The sequence below is a fragment of the Accipiter gentilis genome, chromosome 3, assembly GCF_929443795.1.
Source record: "Accipiter gentilis chromosome 3, bAccGen1.1, whole genome shotgun sequence".
NCBI lineage: Eukaryota > Metazoa > Chordata > Aves > Accipitriformes > Accipitridae > Astur > Astur gentilis.
Window position 1 is genome coordinate 6,150,035 of NC_064882.1, and position 22,280 is coordinate 6,172,314.

Genomic DNA, 22,280 nt, shown 5'->3' on the forward strand with positions numbered 1-22,280 from the left:
ACCTGCTTCTTACTTACTTCTTATGGTGATACAGATCTCCATCATGTGGCTGGATGCTGTCAAATGCTGGTTGACTATATGTATAGAACAATGTCTGGAAGACTATCTATAAAACATCATAATGTATTTTTCATAATCTAAATGGTTAACTATCGGCTCAGTCCCATTTCAATTGAATGATGTAAGTTCAGCAGAAACTTCTTGCAAGTCCCCTGATACAGAGAGCCAAGGTGTGGTTTTCAAGCTTGCTAAGGCATAGACCACAAAAATGATAGATGGGAAAAGGAATGATAGATTCTGACCAGCAGTGAGGTTTAGTTATGGAGATGTTATGTTTGTCACTTTCACCATTGCAGGAGCCCTTCAGATGATAGTCATGTACTGACAAGCATGAAAGCACACTGATGTGAAAAGTGTCCTTAAGAGAGAAACTGAAAAAGCAATCCTATGAGTTAGTGCTTTCCAGAAAGGTTTAATGTATTTTATTCAGATTTTTAAAATATAAAGCTGTTAAACATCAAGGAAAATGGAGGATCTGCAAACTGTCAGGGTACCAGTGCATTAAACAGACTTATACAGACTTAATCAGTTTAGAATATCTTATTTCTTCTCCGCAGGCCATGGTTTTGCCTTTCACAGATGCATTTTACAGTGAATCTGCTGATTGTTCTGACTAGGTGTCATAGTTTCTGACCTAATTTTTCTTTCTTTCCATTTTAAAAAATAGTAAGAGACTTGATAAATCTGTTTGATGCAGACAGAACAGAAGCTGTTTTGAATTTTCTGGCAGAAGAGTTTTATCTGATTCACAGATCTCACATTTACATCCCTGCTTGATGTCCTATTGAGACACAAAATTAATCATTTTCCCCAAAATAGATAAATAATGTCAAATCTAATGGCAATGCAAAGTGTAAGATTACCTGTCGAACTTGGCTGCACTGTCTTGACTTTCAGGCATGTAACGTCAATTGAAATGGCATTCTACAGCGATACGTGGTGAGTCTTTGAGTCACAGAGAGCGCATTGATTCATTCTTCTATATGGGGAGGAGGATGACGCCTAGCACGTGTACTGTGAACGAGAACACTGCTGCAGCTCCTCCTCTAGCTCAGAAAGGTGCACTGGCATGTACTGGATGAAGTTGCTGGAACTTACACCATCAAAACACAGAGCAAAGCTCTGAAATGCCTACATTGCTGCTGCTCAGGATGAGCAGCAATGCCTATAGTAAAGCTGCTCTTTGTCTATGCTGCATCTTAATGACAGTGGGATTCACAGTTTAGACCTCCAGGGTAGCATCTTGCAGGTGTGCTTAGAGCAATCCGAATCCCTTGCAAACAAACATAGAGTAGCGTCCACTCCTGCCATAGAGCACAGCTGCAGAGCTGACAGGGTGCTCAGCTGGGACTCAGTTAATGTCTCTTCCGTATCTGATTGCATTTTGATGAAAATATTTTACATCTCAGCAGAGTGCCCTAATTGCAATGTTACTAGATAGTCAGGGACATATCTCTCTTGCTCTGAATTTCTTCAGCTGAAGGTATTTAATTGTTTTCCTTACCAGAAAGCAATAAAATAGTCACTGGAACAAAGAGAAAGGAGAGGAAAGAAATGCAAAGTTGATGCATGTGCAGGTTCTAGTCCTTGCTCCAGCGAACACTGAAGCCTCTTAATTGAAAGGTAGCATTTTCCACAGGAGAGAAATTTAGCCAAGAATACAGCTCAGCCCTGTGGTTAGGCTATTTGGTCAAGTATCAGCATAGACCTGAGCTATGCTGAATTACTTGAGACTATAACTGGACTGGTCTAGCCAGCTGCTGGGGGGCAGGGGAGGTGCAGGAGGAAGGCTCTTATTGCATATCCCTGTCCACATGTTCTTGGCTGCTTCTCGTTCTCTAAAAGCCCAAACATATTGTTTGCTGTTGAGAACTTAAATTAGGGAGTAGAACATCTACTAGCAGTCATTGCAATACCCAACTTCGATCTTCCTGTCAAATATAGCTCCACATGAATTTTAGGAATGCACAGTTTTTGGAGTAGTGGGAATGTGGAGCTACTTGCAACCTTTTCCCATTCAGTCTAGTGGAGGCGGTTGCATTTATTTATTCAGTTTCTGAAAAAGTAATTTTGAAACAATATGAAAAAGCATCAGCAATACAAAGTCAGGCTGAATGAATGAAAGAGGTAGTGTAAATAAAAGCTGAATCAGACTGTATTTAAAGCAGTGTTAAGGCAGTGACACAGGTGGATGTCAACATTATTTCCTAGTTGTCATGGTTTTGTAAAATTGTTCTTAATATTGTATATAAACAGGCCTTTTTGCAACTTGATAATGAATGAAATGTATATGGTTAGGATTCAGTAGGAAGTTAAATGATGCAAATTTTCTGTGTCCTGTGGGCTATATATAATACTGCTGATATTCTTCAGCCTGAAGGCTATATTGGGCTGTACTTCAAGTGAATTTAAATGTAGTCTCCCAGTTGCATCTTCAAATGTTTCAAATCATCGCACACTTCAGTGGAGTTATATCAACACAATACATATTTTTCTTCTGGTTAAATCATGCACGAAGAGTATTCATTGTGTAAAACCACTTTCATTTCCAAATAAAATGTAATGTGGGAGAATGTGCTTGCCTGAAAACCTTAGATGGTCCAGTCTGTCACATGTCATTTTTTTTCACCTGTATATTTATATGTGACAGATCACAAAACATACAAATACCTTTAAAATTAGACAATGCTTACGCACAGAATAAAAAACATAGTTAAATAAAAATACATTATTTTTTACCAGGAATAAATAATTGTTAGATACTAAACTACACTTGCTTCTCAGAATTACCTGTAAGCATCAAAAAACCACCCTCTCTTTTTGTTATTATGAAAAAGGATATCATGTAAAAATCAGAAGTTTGTGACTCTACCAGGCATTCTTAACACTGCCAGTAATTATAATAGCAGTTCATGACCGTCAGGGAGGTGGATTTGTTACTACCTGCAAGGATCTATGATTGTGGAATTTACATTGATGTTGCATCAGTGTGAATCAATAAATTAAATAGACTAGCTATTTTCTCTTCAAAACCAGTGTGTGCGTATGTAAGGCAGATGAAAATTATAAGTACAAAAAGAAATTTTATTAAATGTATAGTGAAGGAGCAACAGGCAATAGAATTATCACTGATGTCATTTAAGTACTAATAAAGAAATGGTCATAAAACTGAAGCTATTGATAACCAGTTAAAGAATCTTATTAACACTGTGCTAAAATGAAGCACATCATAGTTGATGACATAAAATAAAATATCGGTATGTGAAGAGGGAAACGACAGGGAAGGAGATTTTGTCATTATGTATAGATATACATTGACATGTGAGAAAGGTACAGAAAAAAAACCTTCTCCATATATTGACTTGTACCCCAGAAAGTTTTCTATACGACGTTTTCTTTGCCATGATGACAGTAAGACAGGCAGGTGAAGGTGTTCAAAAGTCTCCAGAATTGTAAAATTAATTACGTAACTGTACAGAGCTGTAGAAAAAAATCAAACTTTTTGTTTTTCAAGCTCCAGTGTGGAGATACCTACTTGATTCAAGTTTCTGTTTAAACATACAACTGTTAGCTACAGTTACCATTTAGATAAAAATCAGACTATCCCTATCCTTGGAAGCATAAGACAGAAAAGAAAATGACTTAAGTAAGAAGGACAAAGAAAAAGAAAACCACCAAAATAAAGAAGGTTGCAATATTACCCACAAAAAAAAGCATGCTAGACATAGTGTGGTCAATAGAGAATTAATAATATGAGGATTTTTGTTGTTAAAATTTTTATTCCCATGTCTATGAAGCCAGTAATAGGTTGGACTGGACTAAAGGTTGCCACTCACTTTCTAGGCACAGTGTCATAGACTCATAGAATTATTTGGGTTGGAAGGGACCTTTAAAGGTCATCTAGTCCAATCCTACCCTGCAATGAGCAGGGACATCTTCCACTAGATCAGGTTGCTTAAAGCCCCATCCAGCCTGGCTTTGAATGTTTCCAGGGATGGGACATCTACAACCTCTCTGGGGAACCTGTTCCAGTGTTTCACCACCCTCAATGTAAGAAATTTCTTCCTTATATCTAGTCTGAATCTACCCTCTTTCAGTTTAAAGCCATTACTCTTTGTCCTATCGCTAAAGGCCCTACTAAAATGTCTGTCCCCGTATTTCTTATAAGCCCCCATTAAGTATTGAAAGGCCACAATGACGTCTCCCCAGAGCCTTCTCTTCTCCAGGCTGAACAATCCCAACTCTCTCAGCGTTTCCTCATGGGAGAGGTTCTCCAGCCCCCTGATCATCTTCGTGGCCCTCCTGTGGAGCCACTCGAGCGGGTCCATGTCTTTCTTATGTTGGGGGCCTCAGAGCTGAATGCGGTACTCCAGGTGGGGTCTCATAAGAGTGGAATAGAGGGGGAGAATCACCTCCCTCCACCTGCTGGCTGGTGGTGTCACACTAGCTTTCAGAGATCAGAGCTACCAGTTTGACAATTTTAACACTTATCTACCTGCTAACACCTGTGTAATTGATGAAAGCACTGTAGAGGATATTGTGTAAGGGGGAAGGGGTAGGAACATTTCCCATTTTAGGATTGGTTTTCTACTTTGCTTAGCATGCCTGAAAGTAGCTATTTATTTGTTAGCCTGAATATTGATTCTGCATTTGTGATCATTCAATTCCTCATGAGATCATCTGTAATCATGTCACCTAAAGCATCCAATATCTTCCCAGATTCGCTTCAAGACCACCTCCTTTTCTGATGTGTAAGGATTATGTTTTTCCAGACATGTGTCTTGGTTTGGTTAATAATTGAGTGTTAATTTAGTGCAACTATATGTTTTGTTTTCTTTCCTGATAAACTTTTCACTCCCCCTGCTTAAGAAAGTATATTTATTTTGCATCTACAGAACGTTCAGTAGACTATTGCCATTTACTTGATTTGAAATGCTACCTCTCGATTGTTTCAATATTGCTGGGACTATCTGTTTCTTTCCAATCATCTCAGACAACAATCACTTCTACAATACTGTATGTATCACTGATTTCCACTTCAATCAATTTCTTCTAGAAGAATCAGCCTTCTTATATCCCCTAGTCTACACACATCATTTATTTTTCAGTCTCCTCTAAATACATCTATTTTCTCCATTACTTACTCCTATCTTTATAATATATGGTTTAATTCATTAGTTTACACTGGTAAATCTCTCTTTTCCTAGTGCTGTTTGAGTAATCCAAGCTGATACGTAAATGAGAACAATGACTTTGGCTCACAGTTGCTTGTTAAAATCTTCTCATTAATGGTTTTTTTCCATTCACTGGTTAAATTTTGACACCCTGACAATTCAAATGGGGCATAGAGTACTAATTATTTTTGTTGTTGCATCAGTTTTTAAATTGTTGCATTCACGCATATCCAAATTAATACTGCATGACTCAGGGGAATAGTTCTCCACAAAGGGTGAAATAACGCCATCAACCAAAACATTGCTTTTTAGTCTGTAAACACTTATGTAAGTAGCAAATGAATTACTAGCAAATAGGGTTGATTAATGAAGGATTTTCACATGTGAAAGGGAAGTTTTTTATCACTATTATTTGAAATAAAAAGCCTAATCAAGTCTACAGAAACATAATTGGGATCTGCATAATAAATGCTATGCTAGCAAAGGGTCAGCTGAGTTTCGACTGAAGACAATTACAATATTGTACTTGTTCAAATGTGAATAGCCTTAGATGCTAAAGACTTTTCATTGCATGCTTACATAACATGTGCCCTCATGCTGCAGACGTGAGATAAAAAACTGCTCTTTTAAGAATGTGTTCATTCACATAATGAAAAATAAATTATTTAACTGCATTTGCTCCACAAAAATCTCATTCTGCTTAATATCTGACAGGTAGCATTAACAAGAGTAAGCAATAAGTTAACATCTATACTTCATTTTCTTTGCTTGGGAATAACTATGGACATAGAAGTGATTCTTTATAAGTTCTACTGTTGATGTCAGATTTGTACTATCCTAACAAGGGGTACACCTCAGCTTCTCTTTCCAACTCACTGATTTTGGTAGGAATTAGATATCCAGTGCAAATTCTGTAAAGGATTTAGTTGGCTGAAGCTGCTTTTTGAACACAGATTTAGTTTTGTCTGTATCTGATTCCTGGGAAATTGTTACACAGTTGGTAACAATTGCCTCTGGCAGCAAATTTCAGTTACTGATTAGGAAAATAGTTGGCCAGTGCAAAATATTAACTATAACAGTGTCTGAATCACTTGTTGCAGCTTAATCATGGCTTTAGAAGTACTGACAACTACTCAGCTACGTCTTAGAGGTCTTAATATGTTAGCATAGCTTCTGAAATGGTGACCAGAACAAACTTTATCCTTTAAAACCTCCAACATGATGTTGGAGGCCCCCTGTTACTAAATATTGAGTAGCCTTCCAAGCAGTAGGATATCCAGGCCCTTCTCAGGCTAACACTTAAACTGAGTTTTTATTTTGTAAGTGTCTAAAGGTAGAAGCAAAGATGAGAAACCCCACTCTCTTCTTCTTATAATACACAAGATGCTACAGTTCATTTCTGCTAGAGTTTATATTCTAATTCAAAAAGCACTACAAACATAATGTAGAAGCAAACAGCTTTGAGGTGGCAAGGTATAAGGACCCTATCACTAAGCAAGTTAAATGGCTATTCATCTTTATGGTTGTGAGTAACCTGAAAGCTTTTTTTTTTTCCTTTTCTTTAATATATACTTTATACAGTAGTGTGTGTGTGTATGAATACATATTTATAAAGCAAATACTTAAGGCTGGCACAACAGACACAAAATAAAAAAGAGCCATCCTCCCCTCTTTCTTTATAGGTATTCTAAGTGCTAGAGAAAGGAGCTTAGCTTAAAATGTTGCTTAGCATATCCAGTATATCATACAGTCTCTGCATCTAAGGGCTGAATTAATTCTTAACTTCCTAATGAACTCTTCCCCTTTCCCCCCATTCCAAAATGCCTATTTGGGTGGCAAATACAAAACTGGTAACTATGGAATTGAACAATTATTGGGCACAAACAATCATGCGTCCATTTATTCACACATCTCTCTGGTATGCTTATGTTTATGGAAAACACTCACTTATCTGAGAACATAAATCAGAAGTACACTTTATTATTTGTACTCCCACCCCCCCCCCTCAGCAATTATGTTTCCCTCAGGAAATTACATGATGTATAGTGTAGGATTTTTCCCTTGTAAAATAACATGTAAGCAATTAATTGGTAGATTCTCGACCCACTTGAAGAAAGAATCAGATCTTAACTCACACTGAAGTCTTTAAAAAAGATGCTGTACATGTGTGAGATGGAAATATCAAGTCCTTGCCCTGGCCAAGAATTTAGTACAATGCAAGCAGCCTTGTGAGCTTTGGAATGAACCATGAATCAATAACTAATGGGAGAGAAATACTTGAGCCTGCTGAAAAGGTATGCCATGATATCACCGTGGGCTGATCATGGGCCTCTGGTGACATCTCGCCATAGAGACTCTCAGTGGTAGAGACCAGGAGGGATGTAGTTATGTGGCCATCTGACACCACTCAGAAGCAGTGAGCTCAAGGATAAAACATCTATGTTGATGCTGAGTCGCTACACAGAAGCCCAGCATTGAGATGGGCTGGAGCGTTGCATTCATTATGCTTGGCTGTGCTGGTTCATTGGAGTGATAACTGGGGGATCGGGAGCCCCCAGTAACATTGTGTGTGTGTGTGTGCGCGTGTGTGTGCGCAGGCATGCACGTGTGTGTGTTTGAGTGTGTGCGAAGTTCTCTCTGACACTGCCTCCCTCAGTAAACTCAATGAACTGGGTTTAGCAGTGTGATGCTGTTTGGAGTGCAAGTGTTGAAGGGTTCACCTGTAAGTACTGTATGCTGTGTGAGAACTGGGTGCCATTCTCTAAACTGAAAGGTCTTCCTCAGGGCAATATTCTCCCACAAGAGTTTAAGCCTGAGGGAGAAAAAAGTGGGGTTTTTACACAAAAGCTTGAAGGCATCAATGAGTACGTTAATTATGTTTAAGGCAAAAGCCAGCACACTCACATGGCTGGGAGCCTCTGGCTCTGAGGACAAATGGTGGAGACTGGCTGCATTTCACCTATTTAGTACCTGCTTTCCTGCAATACTCCTAAGACATGATAATCACTTTCTCTATGTGTGTGTGTATATGTGTCTGTGTATTCAATTCAAGGTAGGTGAAATAATGTGAGGGCTGCACAGGCAGTTTCTGAGAACAGTTTCACAACATGAAACTGATGGATGTATCAGACTGCAGACCCTGCAAGTAGGGACAATGAGAATGCAAGGTCTCCTCAGCTAGTGTTGGAGATCTCTGTCTGACAGAGAGAGAGAGACAAACCTGGTGAACTCTTGTCCATGATGTCTACCATGGAGCTTCTTTGGCCTGTGCCATAGCTCCAGCTGAATGCCAGAAAAGTGCTAGTTTACATATAGACCCAAAATCCCATACATTGCTAATCACTGAGCAGTGCAGACATCAGAGGTCTAGTGCACAAACTAATTTAAGTATCACCAACAATAGCTGGGGCTAATAATACTAGGAATATTTCAAGCACCAAGAAGAAAACAGAATACTTACTCCAAAATATTATTCAAACTTATAAAATTGAGAAAAGAAGCAATATAATCACCTTTTTTACAACATTACAAACTGTTGCAGTGTTACTGACTGAGTCCCCATAAGTAATACAGTTACAAGACATAGGTGTCCTGCATTCCAGGCCATGGCCATAAGTGCTTATTTGCACATTAAAGCAATATTTTACCTATTATTATGGAAAAGAAGCATTGCACTTCTCTGTTTTCTCCATGCTCTGTTGGCTGATTGTGTTCCCAGTAGAAGACATCATAAGAACGGGACAAAGGACTGAAAACGCCTACGCACCAGACCTTGCCATCCTCGTAAGTACATAGAATTATAGAATCATAGAATGGTTTGGGTTGGAAGGGACCTTAAAGATGATCTAGTTCCAAACCCCCTGCCACGGTCAGGGACACCTTCCACTAGGCCAGTTTGCTCAAACACCATCCAGCCTGGCCTTGAACACTTCCAGGGATGGGGCATCCACAGCTTCTCTAGGCAACCTGTTCCAGTATCTCACCATCCTCATAGTGAAGAACTTCTTCCTTACATCTAATCTAGATCTACCCTCTTTCAGTTTAAAACCATTACCCCTCATCCTACCACTACATTTCCTGTTAAAGAAGAGTCCCTCCCCATCTTTCCTGTAGGCCCCCTTTATAAGTACTGGAAGGGCACTATAAGGTCTCCCTGGAGCCTTCTTTTCTCCAGGCTGAACAATCCCAACTCTCTCAGCGTTTCCTCATGGGAGAGGTTCTCCAGCCCCCTGATCATCTTTGTGGCCCTCCTGTGGAGCCACTCGAGCAGGTCCATGTCTTTCTTATGTTGGGGGCCTCAGAGCTGAATGCGGTACTCCAGGTGGGGTCTCATAAGAGTGGAATAGAGGGGGAGAATCACCTCCCTCCCTTCTTTTGATGCAGCTGAGGATATGGTTGGCTTTCTGGGCTGCAAACACACATTGCCAAGTCACGTTGATCTTCTTGTCAACTAACACCCCAAGTCCTTCTCTGCACGGCTGCTATCAATCCATTCTCCATCTGGCCTGTGTTTGTGTTTGGGATTGCCCCAACCCATGTGTAGGCCTTTGCACTTGGCCTTGTGGAACGTCATGAGGTTTGTGCCGGCCCACCTCTCAAGCCTGTCAAGGTCCCTCTGGATGGCATCCCTTCCCTCCAGCGTGTTGACTGCACCACACAGCTTGGTGTTGTCAGCAAACTTCCTGAGGGTGGACTCAATCCCACTGTCCATGTTGCCATCAAAGATGTTAAAAACATCACCGGTCCCAACACTGACCCTTGAGGAACACCACTTGTCACTGGTCTCCACTCAGACATCGAGCTGTTGACCTTAAGTCTTTGAGTGCGACTATCTAGCCAATTCCTTATCCACTGAGTGGTCCATCCATCAAATCCCTGTCTCTTCAATACAGAGACAAGGATGTTGTGCAGGACAGTGTCAAATGCTTTGCATAAGTCCAAGCAGATGATGTCAGTTGCTCTTCCCTTATCCACCAATGCTGTAACCCCATTGTAGAAGGCCATCAAATTTGGCAGGCACAATTTGCCTTTAGTGAAGCCATGTTGGCTGTCACCAATCACCTCCTTATTTCCTATGTGCCTTAGCATAGTTTCCAGGAGGATCTGCTCAATGATCTTGCTGAGCACAGAGGTGAGCCTGACTGACATCAATGCCAGCAGCAATGCTAGGACAGCACTCTATATTTTTGTAAATAACTAATAAGTACTTATAATTACTAAGACTCTGAAAGATTTTTTTTGTCCTTTTTTTTCCTACATGGCAGGGGAAAAGTAAGATCTATTTCTAATTAATATAAAAGCTTTACTTCTGTATATCCAATGGCTTTGTAAATTCAGAAGTCTGGTATTGATTTTTTGGAGATCATTTGCTGTAAATTATTCACGTGAAACAATTGACAGTAAATATAATGAATGGGCACTTATAGGATGCTCAGTACAGTTCAATAATGTAAAACCAACTAAAAAAGGATCTATTTTAACATGGTTTTTTTTAAGTTAGCAGAGAATAACCTACCTGGGTCATAGCCAACATATATCATTTTCTCAGCCTGTAGTTATTAAGTCAGTCTTATTACATCATTCAGGTATAATATAAAAGCAAATTCTTGCTTTTTCAGTGAAAAGTAGCTCTTCCATCCTCTGGCAGCCAGAATTTAAACTATAATAAATCAAACTTATCTTTAATACAATTCCATTGCTATAATTTAAACTGCATCAGAATTAAGTTTGTCTTTAAAAACCATTTTGTAATGAGAGCTTACAGGTATTCTTATCTTTTTGCTTTAGCCCACTTCCCTAGAAGTATGCATCAAAAATGCTTTTCTCTTACCAGATCTGGGCTTGTGGGCTCATTCCACTGCCAGGCTCAACACTTTGGGTGATGGTAGCCACAGTGCAGATGTCTGTTTCCCAACACTTTCCCTTTCATCTTCTGGAGGTGTGGTGCTTCCTCTGGACAATGTTAATCTAAGAAGGGAAGAGCGTCAAGAATGGTAGCCACTGCAAGGTCATGAACAATCAGGGACTTCTAGCCCTCCAGCTGGGCCTTCTTTGCAATTTAGAACACTTATGGCAACTATTCCAAGTTACACAGAATCAGCCATGTCAGGTCTTGGCCTTTGAGCAGACCACTTTAAGATTCTTGAGTACAACCATGGAACTGTAGCTCTCCATTGCCATGCACTAGGCTACCTCCACGTAAGTGCCAAAGGACATCTTCTGGGTCAAATTGCCTGTCCTCCTGTGACAGCTTCCTTCAAATAAAGCCCAAGACTGTAGTCTGCTCCCCATGCCCTTTGCCATTAGCACCAGCTCCTTGGAACAAGTTAAGAAAAAAATACAAGGGTGAGGTTCTGCAGTTCTCAGGAGTATTTTTTTTTTTCATAACAGGACACCACACTGTGTGTCCAGAGTGATGAAAGCATGGGTGAAGTGCATGGTGGGGCAGCCTATACTGAGACCTGTGTATGGGAGAGAAAGGCAGTGTAGAAAAATTGTTTTGGCCATGCTGCTCAGTGATACCGTTCTCTGCCTTAAGCTATCATCTCCTGTGCAAGGAAACAGGAATTGTTTGCTAGTGCTAGTGTTAGCTGACCTGCACCAGAGACTATTCTAAAAACGCAACAGAATAAACATTTACATGCTGGGCATGTGTCATGGCTTTGTTGCATTTACTAGGGTAACATAGCCTTTTCTACTAAACATTCCCTTGAATTTTAAACATATACTTCATATGTGTACTTCTCTGCAACATAAAATGCACCGAGACACATTGACCTGCAATGCAGTGGAAGATAACTCCTTTAGATACATACCAGGCAAAATGCTCTTTGAAGGAATATGGTTTTTCCTACCATTCATGTACATGCATAACAATCTAGGTCAAAGAGACCATCTAAATTAGGTTTATGTCCCCAGGATGACTAGAGCCTCTATTTTCACTCTCTCTGTGTCTGTGTCAAACAGAAGCATTTCTTTCATCTGAAAATCATGTTTCCTCCTCTAGACTAGTAGTTTATCCTCTCTCTACCTTACAACTTGTCTGCTGTGTTAAGGCCAAACTTATTCAGATACTTTCCTGAATACAAATGTGTTCTTGAATTAAGACTGAGCAGTGATAAAAACTGAGTGCATAAACATTGAAAACAAAGTCAACTTCAGGTATTTAAAAAGCATTCTTACATCATAGTTTATATATAGTCTTGGTTGGTTGCTATTCCTGTTAGTCATTTGATCCTTAGCTTTGATCATAGTGTAGCAGATTGTGTCAGGACAACCACTCCTTTCTTCCAGTCAAAATGGTAGAAAAGATGGACATCTTTCCTGGAAGGAGATCTGACCTTTTTTCTTTGTGTATGAAGCTATAGTTTTGTTGAACAGTTTGTTCATAGGAGGATTATGCCCAGCAGAAAACTAAGATCTCTGGTACAGGACTTTTTTTCTGACAGTCAGAGGGCCTTTGCTGACTAAGCCTGTAATGTTTTAGCTATGCAAAAGCTCCCAACAGAGATACATAGTTTATTGTGCAGACAGTACAATATTTTGTGTATGCTTATTTATTGCCAGAGTAAATCAAAAGACGTCAGACATATTCATTGTCATTGCAATCACTGGCAGGGCCGGGCCAATTTCAAGCAAGAGAAATAAAGAATGCAAGCAACTCATCTAACTGGCAAGTATTACAAATGGAAACTAGTCAATTCTACATTTTTCTAGGGGAACAATTTCTTCTTTAGAATGCTTATTCATCCACAGTAATACAAAAAGTGTCACAGAATCACTGAGGTTGGAAGGGAGATATTCTACTCCAACCTTCTGTTCCGAGCAAGGTCAACCTGCGCAAAGGCAGGTTGCTCAGGGTCATGTCCAGTCAGGTTTTTAATAGATCCAAGGGTAGAGACTCCACAACCAGCCTAGGCAACCTGTTCCAGTGTTCAATCACCCTTACAGAAAATTAGTTTTTTCTTTTGTTTAAATGAAATTTCCTGTATTTAATTTTGTGCCTACTGCCTCCCACCCTTTCATGGGGACATCACTGAGGAGAGTCTGGCTCTGTCTTCTTTTTTCCTTCCATTAGGCATTTGTACACATTGATAAGATCCACCTGAACCTTCTCAAGGTTAAACAGTCCCAGCTGTCAGTCTCGCCTTGTATAAGATGCTCCAGTCCCTTAATAATCTTTGTATAATTATGAAAACAAAAAAATTGTAAATGATATTACATACACATTTACTGCTTTGGCAAATAAGAAGCTGTCACAATTTATAATTGAAAGTATTTTTTCCTTTGTGTTTTAGCATATTTACCCAGACTCTGGCACAGTTATTTCCAGAAGATTTTTTGTTTGTTTGTTTCATAAATCATGCCTCTCAAGTTCATGCTCTGTTAAGCAAGTACATTGGAGTTTCGCCTAGAAAGGTACAGTCCTGCTTGCTTTTTTTTCTGTTGTCCTCATGCATTGCAGGAAAAATTCAACAATGGAAAAAAATAACAGACTAATCTCTTTTCCTCTAAGAGCTCAGGCTTGTGCCTGAAGCAATAGGTCTAGTCATCTGCAAAGACTTGGTCATTACTTGGTGACTTCATTATTATTTTGCCTGTTTTATTTTCATACAAAAATGATTCCTACTTGCACAAGCACATTTGCTAATGATACATTGCAAACCTATGCACATATGTAAGAGTACATATTTTCCTATTCTGCCCTCCACTAAATCTCATTTCTTTTTCTTCTAGGTGCCTAAAACAATCATTGCTATTCCATCTAAACTCAGCTTCCAGTCATTGCTAGGCAATGACTTATTTTCGAGCACAAGGTCCTACAAACAAGTGATGGCCAGTGAATACAGAATTCTCTTTCTAATTTTCATATATGCATTGGACCAGTTTCTTGATTTAAACCTTATCTTAAAACCTTACTGTACTCTGCAGCTTGTGGTTGACTCTATGTAAAGTGCTTTGTGATGATTTGTAGGGGTGATGATATAAAAATAACTGATTCTATTTATGGCTGAAATTCTTTCCATAATTCAGCTTGCAGCACTGAGAGGTGCAAAGGTAGCTTAATTTTTTTTTTTTATTTTTTTTTTTTTTTTGGGGGGGGGAGCGCAGTTTAAGGCAGAACCAGGGAGATGTTTAAACACAGTTTTGGTCTTCTTTTATGTTTGAAAATCAAAAGTGTGCTTCCAAATGACAAAAAAAAAAAAAAGGGTCTGGGGGGGAACCTTTCACATTATTTAAGTGTTTGGTGGTGAGGTTCCTTGACTATTGTGTTCAGAACGTTAAGAATCAGCATTTTGCATACTGTGCAAAATATATATTTTGCAAAATATTGTCAACATCCTCAGAAGTTGGCATGATCCTTGTGCTACCTTAAGTATGTAAGGAAGTAGTCATGCAGAGTGGGAAAATGTTGCCTAACCTTATAATAAACTTCAACATTATTTCCTTAAAATTCATGTTCAAAACATTCCTTTAGTATATATTTATTTCCAAACAGTCATTCATGAGCTGTCACACCTGCAGAAAAGAGTTTTTAAGGAACCTTAGGCAACAAAAATTTTAGAAAGTACAGTTGTCACTGTTCACCTATCTAACTATTATGGGGGTTTTATCCAATCACTGTCATAACCAATAGATTCCAAACCTGTCCTTTTTAAAATTTAACAGGTGCCTTGGCTAATGCAATTTGGATGTAGATTCAGCCACAGTTCAAGAGATATTTTTTTTTCTTTTTAATTCCTTCAGGAGATATATGAACAAATAGACATTTTAGATCAAGTTCTGGTACAGGAATCTGGAGGTTACATTTGAACTGAGTTCCATTTGCCTATCTTCAACACTGATCATGGCAATAAATTGCACCTAAAAACATAATCCTAATTATTTGTCAAATTCTATATCAACAGATAAAATAACTATCAATCAACTTCATAATCAGTTCACATCTTCCACAGTAATAATTTTGCAGATCTATAACTTTCCTTGATCAATACTGATATTTCTTTACTCTTCATCTCAAAGTGTTGACTTTTAAAATCCATCAAATTACATTACCATTTTACAAAAGATGTTACCTTGAGACTGACAGATAGCGACCAACTGATATTCTTTAGTATTGCAAAATTACTTAAGTAGCAGTGTACATCAATGAAGATATTAAATCAGTTAGCTATGCATGGTCTCTGTGATACACAGTCCTCTGTGTATCAAACCCAAATTTTTAAGAGATACATCTTTAGCTCCCAATGAACAAATAACACATAGAAAAAAATTCCTAGATGTAATCTTCCATCTTCCAGATAACTTTCAGATGCGTTTTTTGTGTCCATGGATACTAAGTCATTGTGAACAGCATTCATTTTAAGCGTTGTGAATAATGTTACCTTTCAAACCCAACCTCCAGTACTTAAATTTCCTCTGTCAGATTTCAGTGATAAACCACATATGGATACAATTAAGGCATGAAACCCAGCATTTAGTCTAATCTCTTGTCTTGGAAAATGATCTATGCAATCTGCTTGATGTAGAACTTCACAGCCAGGACTGTGGTTGTGCTCATGCAACTATTAGTGGTTGATAGTGAAGATTGGGATCAATTTTGTTTTAATGCAATATATTTAAACCTGTTATACAGTCCAGAAGATGGCATCCCAAATATTTATTCCACTTCTTTTAGTATCTGAGCATGTAACAGTCTTAAATAGCATTCAAAACAGAGGAAATTTTATTGGCAGTATAGCATTTTTCCAGTTTTGTTTTTAAATAAAAACTGTTGCAATTATGAATCTGCCTTAATGTGCTTTAGTACTAAGGGAAGCTTATTAACCACTTTTGGAAATTGTCCTTGTTTAAAAACGTATACTTTCCCATCTCCACTGCATTTTATAAATACCAGGAATAAAAGCAGTATGTCAGTGCACAGACAGGTACACATATGTACAATTGTATGAAAAATAAAATGGATCCCTCTTTTCCCACCCTGTTTTTTTCTCTCTCTTATGCTTTTTTTTGAAAGGAGCACAAAGCTAACAGCAACAAAAAGTAGGAAAGCAAGATGGTCATTTTTAAAATTGGAGATGGCTGCAATTTTCCACACCAAAGGGTTCAGTGGAAAGAAGGTTTGCTACTTGTTCAGACTGTTACAGTTCACTCTATTTGCCAACATTTCACACAAACCTGCTAACAGCCATGGAGGGTCAACTCCTTGATGAAGTTTGGACCCAATTTTTCTGGCATATTTTCATGGAAAGACTATTCTAAACACTTGAAAGTGGCTGAGCAGAAGGCTTTGTGTTATATTGAACTGTATAAAGTTCAGCAAATATGATACAAAAGATTTTTTCTTTTGAAGCTGTATTTCTTTTTGCAAACTACAGAGGTGTGTAATAAGCCATCAGGTGGTCTTTAATACAACCATTGTTAATGTTCTGTTCCATTTATACCTATCAATAAAGTTTTGGGAAAACAAGACATGCTGGATGTTATCTTCAATGCTCATATGTTATGTTTAATGCTTATATGGTCTTGTGCCACCACATTCCCTTTATAGTTGTTACTTGTTCCAACTATTACTTTTCCTTATTATTTGCAACTGCAATACTGTCATTACTACTGAAACATTTCAATTTATAAGTTAGTTAAATATAGAAAAGAATTTTAAAGTAAGATTCATTTTGCATTACAACACCCATCTAATTATCCTTGATATAATTTTTATGGTATAATGTCAGTTATTGCAGAATCATTTTTAACATGTGCTTTTATTATTGAAAGGATAAATTAATTCCAATATGAGTATTGTTTAGAACTACTGCATGACAGTAACTGACATGTTACAAACATATCATATTTTAGTACCACAAAAAACGGTGTTATAAGTAAATATTTCATAATTCTGTTTAACAAAACTAGTAACATTGGCCAGAATGATTATTATTTAAATATGCTTTCAGTCCCATTATCACACAGAATTTAGGTGCAGGCTATTAGATCATATACAGTATAGCATGATTAAATCTGTTTCTCATTATTTTTACTTCAGATGTTTTTGTCTTATTTTATTAACATTTTAATGGCATTTCCATAGTACAAACTTATGCAAAAGTATCTCAGGTCCACCTCTCCTGTTCAGGATACATACAGATATAATTCAAATGGCCCCTAATCCTAAATGTACTGACTGGGGAACAGGGAGACAGGTATAATTAATTTACTTAGGAATGTCATAAAACTTGGTGATGTATAATGAAATTCTATAGCAATAAATACATAAAATGATGAATAGTAATGTTAGATGAAGCCTATTCTTGGTGATCAAACATTTTTATTAGCTAGGTCAACTTTATGGTATTAAATATGGCATATTTCTTTAAGAAATGTCTATGGGTTTATATTCATCAATAATTAAAATTGGAAAGATCTACTGATAATCACCCTAAATAACTAAGATAATATTTTACTGAGGTGTAAGCTTAAATATGTTATTGATAAATAGGTATAAACATCAGAAGAATACTTCCAGTATTTTATTTTAAATTGTGTTATTATTCAACACCATACAAATAAAAACAAAAGCCTCAAAATGCTCCCCGTACTTGAAATATTTGTCTTTACATTGAAAATACTGAATAATGTAAGATTGCTAAAACAATCCTTCTTGTAAAATCTAATGATTCTTTCTTGTAAAATGTAATCAAAGCTAGCCAAAAAAACAGCTGTAGACCAGAGAAACTAACAGTTTTTAAAATTATACAAAGAACTCTCTTTGACTTAACACATTAATCGTAAAGGTTTTATCTTGCACATTTTGATAAGACAGTATAAGCACAACTAAAAACTATAATCATGCATTAGAAAGTCTATCATAAATGTATATTAAGAGTGTGGCACATAGAATTTTAGCCATATGTTTCTCTGTATGGAGTCCTCTGTATACACCTGCAGTCTTTGCGATGAGCAGGTGAACTGACCTCCTGAGATACTTGTCAGGCTGTTTCCTATGACTTCGTGCTAAATAAAAAATAACTCCTATGCCTTTCCTCACATTGTGCCCAGACTTACAGAATCAAAGTATGCATTAGGTGAGGTGAGAGTTGTCATAAAGGATCTACACAATGAAGTTTCCCCAAATCCTAATGCAGTCCTCATGTACAGCATGACAATTACTGTGAAAAAGAGTCTGCTATATTTGCTATGTAAAAGGAACTGGAAAACTGTATTGCTGCAGATGATACATACCAAAATGCAAAAGAAAAAGATACTCATGGGACTACTTTAGAATTATAAATTGCTATAATTTATCAGAATTCATCCACAATATGAAGAAGCCAACAGATGCAGAATTGAAACTGCCAGCATTAGCACAATATCTGTATTTTCATTCCTGACTCTCTCACACCTTACAGCAACAAATAAGTGCATTAAATCTAAAACTCTCAATCTGAGTATTGGAAGCATTCATGGTTTTGAAGGTAAGAATCCTTCATTAAAATTCACATTTACTTCAGAAAAGTTTAAGATGTGATTATCGTGAACTGTCATAAAAATTGGTTCCACTTAAGAACAGTGAGAAATTATATATATTTAGCAATTATAACAGCAGCAGTTTTCCAAGTAATTAGAAGAACTCTGAAGTTATACTGGCAATAGTTAACCACCATGAATGCACTAGAGAAAGTAAAGGAAGTGGTGAGATTCATATGATGAGTTTTCAGTACAGAATCAGATAACCTGAATTACTTATTTCCAGGCTAAAATGAAAAAACAGTAATAGCTGAATAAACTCTGATTTTAAAATTGTATAATGTACCTTTATTAAGATTGCCAGGTATATCACATTTTCATATTTTATACACAGTCTCTTTAGTGTGCAGAAATTTCCAGTTTCTTGAATACTCATATCATCTTTTCAATTTGAAGACCTTAATTACGCATCTTCCCCCCCCCCCTTGAATTAAAAAAATTAATTAACTTACTTTCACCTAAACCCATGTTATCTTCAACCAGTAACTCTCAGTTACTTCTTACCAAAACTGAGTCTCATGCAGTGTCATCTCTTATTAGCTCAGTGATTATTTGGTGAAGAAAATGGGTGGGTAACGAGGGTAATAAAATTAAAAAAAAAAAAAAAAAAGTCCTGCCATGATGTATTGGTTTTGTTTGGCAAGGTTTTGGTAGCGGGGGGGGGGGGGGGGGGGTTACAGGGGTGGCTTCTGTAAGAAACTGCTGGAAGCTTCCCCTGTGTTCGAGAGAGAGCGAGCCCATACCAGCCGGCTCTGAGACGGACCCGCCGCCGGCCAAGGCCGAGCCAATCAGTGATAGTGGTAACGCCTCTGGGATAACATTTTTAAGAAGGAAAAAAAAGTTGGGACGGAGAAAAAAACAGCCGCCGGAGTGAGGAGTGAGAACATGTAAGAGAAACAAGCCTGCGGACACCAAGGTCAGTGAAGAAGGAGGGGGAGGAGATGCTCCAGGCGCCGGAGCGAAGATTCCCCTGCAGCCCGTGGGGAAGACCCTGGTGAGGCAGGCTGTCCCCCTGCAGTCCAGGGAGGTCCACGGTGGAGCAGATCTCCACCTGTAGCCCGTGGAGGACCCCACGCCGGAGCAGGTGGGTTCCCGAAGGAGGCTGTGACCCCGTGGGAACCCCGCGCTGGAGCAGGCTCCTGGCAGGACCTGCGGAGAGAGGAGCCCACGGAGCAGGTTTTCTGGCAGGACTTGTGACCCCGTGGGGGACCCGCACTGGAGCAGTGTGCTCCTGAAGGACTGCACACCGTGGAATGGACCCATGCTGGAGCAGTTCGTGAAGAACTGCAGCCCGTGGGAATGGCCCACGTTGGAGGAGTTCGTGGAGGACTGTCTCCCGTGGGTGGGACCCCACGCTGGAGCAGGGGAAGAGTGTGATGAGCCCTCGCCCTGAGGAGGTGAAGCGGCAGAAAATAACGTGTGATGACCATAAACCCCATCCCTGTCCCCCTGTGCCGCTGGGGGGGCTTGGTGGTGAAATCCGGGAGTGTAGTTGTGCCCGGGAAGAAGGGAGGGGTGGTGGGAAGGTGTTCTGAGATTTCGTTTTATTTCTCATTACCTTGCTCTGGTTGATTTGTAATAAATTGAGTTAATTCTGCAAGCTGAGTCTGTTTTGCCCGTGACGGTAATAGTGAATGATCTCTCCTGTCCTTATCTCGACCCGCGAGCCTTTTGTTATATTTTCTCTCCCCTATCCAGCTGAGGATGGGGGAGTGTTAGAACGGCTTTGGTGGGCACCTGGTGTTCAGCCAGGGTTAACCCATCACACATGACTATTACAATTTGTTTACCTTTTTTTAGGATTATTTTGATCCAGGCCAATTCTGCTATTATTATGCTTTCTTTGCATTCTGTCTGTGTTTTTTCAGCTCTTTGATGCACATTTCTCCTTGAACACACTTTTATACTGTTTCTTCTTTTTTTAACTTTTAGTAATTGAGTTCCACTGTTAGTGACTAGCCCACCATGTTTCTAATATCCTTACAGTATCTACTTCACACACATAGTTCTGGTTCTTCTGTTTGTTGACCCACCTTGGTCTGTCTTTAGACTTGTTTGTAGACCTTGCAGTTATTTCTTGCTGACTATATTCAACTATCTATGTGCAAATCCTTCATGAACAGTTATCACCTAATTTGCTATTGTGTTATTATCACATCTTCCTCCCTCATAATAGTTCTTTATCTATTGTAATGTCCCATGTAACTCTTTTTTTTTTCTATTTTTGTGTGTTAAAAGTAAGCATGATAATTGCATACTAAGTCCAAATTCATCCCCTTTGAATTTCAAGATCTTTATAATTATGGCAGCCTGAAGGCTGGTTTTCTCTAAAATGGACTTCATCCAATCTTGTGGATTTCATCCACAGGATCTTGTGTTTTTGAAGACCTACCTGTGTCTGAAGGTATCAAAAACCTAGTCAATGTTATTCTACCTCCATTGTCATCTGTCTATTTTCACAGTTTATTCATTCCTTCTACCTACTTTTTTTTAAAGGTAACAAAAATAACACTTGAAATCCTTTAAGATTCTAATTCTTTTACTGCCTCATAGGTTGGCAAAATAATTCTTGATGCTTTAGGAAGAATCTGTCAAACCTATCATGATGGATGAATAGCAGATTCTACTGTGTCCACCATGGGATTTTATTCAGCCTCCAATAAACACCTGCTGCTCTTTCCTCTTTCATATGATTTGGTCTTATTTCCCCTCTTTCTCCAGGCTGTAGCTGTCTCCCATCATCCCCTTCTATGCTCTTGCAGTACTAGCTGTTATTTTCTACTTTTTTTTTTTTAATATTTTATTTGCAAACCCATCATCTTATACTACCTGTTTTTTCTCCAGCAGAAAATCTTTTTCTGAGCACTCTTCTCCTCCATTTTCTATGTTCTTGGAGACTCTTTTCCATAAGCTTCTTAAATCTAACCTCCTTCCATTCACATGGCAGCTCAGTAGCCACCAGGTCTTGATCAAGTGAAACTACAATCTTTCATTGGGGCACCATTCAAGATTAAGGAAGAAAAGGTGGCCTCTTATTTTGTCACTGTTGTCTCCTCCATTCTTCAGATCCTCTGCAGTTCTGCATCACTATCATCTTATTTTCCTTAGTTCCAACTCTGAAGAAAAAAAGTCTAGTTTTTTCTCTCAGATCCCTCAGGGTATAGGATATAAGATATGAGAAGAGATATGGCAGGGAAAAGAAAGATGCTGAGACAAGCAGGGGACAAAAAGAAGACAAGTAGAATCTGTGGCTGCCACAGCACTTGAATCAACAGAAGCTAACAGAAATAGGATATTATCTGACAGAGTTCCGTATGATTCATTCACAGTTTTCTGTTTTGGTTACGAACAAGACAGATGGAGTATGAGACCATTCATTATTTTCTATTTATTAAAACAAGGAAAGTGGATGAAAAAAGTTGTAAATTAACTATTTAAAAATTAAAGCAGAATTAAGATTACCTTAACTAATTTGTATTTTCATCTCTCTTTGATGAATTGACTTCATTGGGTCTATGTTGA